This window comes from Callorhinus ursinus, unplaced genomic scaffold (assembly GCF_003265705.2).
Source record: "Callorhinus ursinus isolate GAN/ISIS: 27379988/994484 unplaced genomic scaffold, GSC_fseal_2.0 scaffold16, whole genome shotgun sequence".
Lineage (NCBI taxonomy): Eukaryota > Metazoa > Chordata > Mammalia > Carnivora > Otariidae > Callorhinus > Callorhinus ursinus.
In genome coordinates, this window is record NW_027397078.1 from 20,694,034 (window position 1) to 20,695,569 (window position 1,536).

Consider the following 1,536-nt stretch of genomic DNA (forward strand, 5'->3'; position numbering starts at 1 on the left):
AAGGGTTGTACTTCTGCATATGCTGTAGGCAACAATTATATTAAATGCTAGATATTTTAATTTTTTATATAATTTTATAAATAGGTTAATTGCTTGGATTTCATTTAATTACTAAAACTTGTATTTCATTTGGACAGTTGGATAGGTAGATCTAGAATTTTCATGAACATCTGACAAGTATTCTTTTTTTTTTTTAAAGATTTTATTTATTTGAGAGAGAGAGAGACAGAGAGAGAGAGCATGGGGGTGGGGAGGGTCAGAGGGAGAGGCAGGCCTCCCGCTGAGCGGGGAGCCTGATGCGGGGCTCGATCCCAGGACCCCGGGATCATGACCTGAGCCGAAGGCCATCGCTTAACCAACTGAGCCACCCAGGCGCCCATGACAAGTATTCTTATATAAAATATATTGGCTCCATAATTTCTTACTATACTATTCACTTATTTTGATTTATAAGCACAGGTGAACTGTTTAAAATGAGGAGTTACCTAACAATTAGACACCAGTATACAAAATAGAATAAACCAGAAATATCACAAGATATAATGTTATATGCACACACATAAGGTGGTCTTCAAAAAAATAAACTTTGTTTTCTGAGATGAACCAGGTAGAGGAGCATAAGTAGTACACCATGAGAAGATTAGTGAAGAATGGCTGGAATTTTGAAGTAGTTCACTTGTGTGGGTGAAGTGGGTGGCATATTCGGTGAAGGGAGTGATGATCTAGGGACATATTGCAATAACCAAGGGCTCTGAAAAAAAGCCTTGGAGGTACAGAGAAAGTGCAAAGGAGATCAAACTGAAAAAAAGCACAATGTATTATGGGCATACAAGTCTTGAAGCAGACAGATAACAGGAATAGCTTTTATTTTGGCCTGTGATGAAGGATTACAATAATATGAAGCATGTTGGGGTTGGCTATTTGAGAATGCTTCCAAAAGTGTTATTCTTAGCAGTTTAGTGGTAGAAGAGAACAGCATCAGCCTCCAAGTAATGGGATCAGAGATTCCAACTTCATCACAATGAATTACTAGAAATTTCCTCTAGGTTATGGGGCCAAGTTTTCAGACATTTTTAGCCTCTGATAGTGATACGATCTTTTCTTCAAAACCTTTTGTGTCTTCAATATATTTTAGAGCTAAATTGGAATTTATTGCTTTGAGACTTGGCTGCCTTAAGGTGAATTTTATTCATTCATTCATTCATTCATTCATTAATGTCAGATGGGTAATGTGCCGAGGTTGTAACAAGGTTTGAGGGAGGCACATGTCACGCAGCAGCATGAACATCCAATCATCACACTTATGAACTACAAAAGGATCAATAAGATGAATTTTAAATAAGAAATTCTTTTTTTTTTTTAAAGATTTTATTTATTTATTTGAGAGACAGAGAGAATGAGAGAGAAAGCACATGAGATGGGGGGAGGGTCAGAGGGAGAAGCAGACTCCCTGCTGAGCAGGGAGCCCGATGCGGGACTTGATCCCGGGACTCCAGGATCATGACCTGAGCCGAAGGCAGTCGCTTAACCAACTGA

The 1,536-nt window shown here is 38.6% G+C and overlaps 1 non-coding gene across 1 annotated transcript; it reads right to left on the bottom strand.

The window, feature by feature from the left end:
* Positions 1 to 1,216: 1,216 nt before the first annotated feature.
* On the bottom strand, positions 1,217 to 1,320 carry LOC112813013 (small nucleolar RNA U13). The gene has a single exon (XR_003205415.1). It is a non-coding gene; the product is annotated as a small nucleolar RNA U13 (small nucleolar RNA).
* Between the last annotated feature and the right edge of the window lie 216 nt (positions 1,321 to 1,536).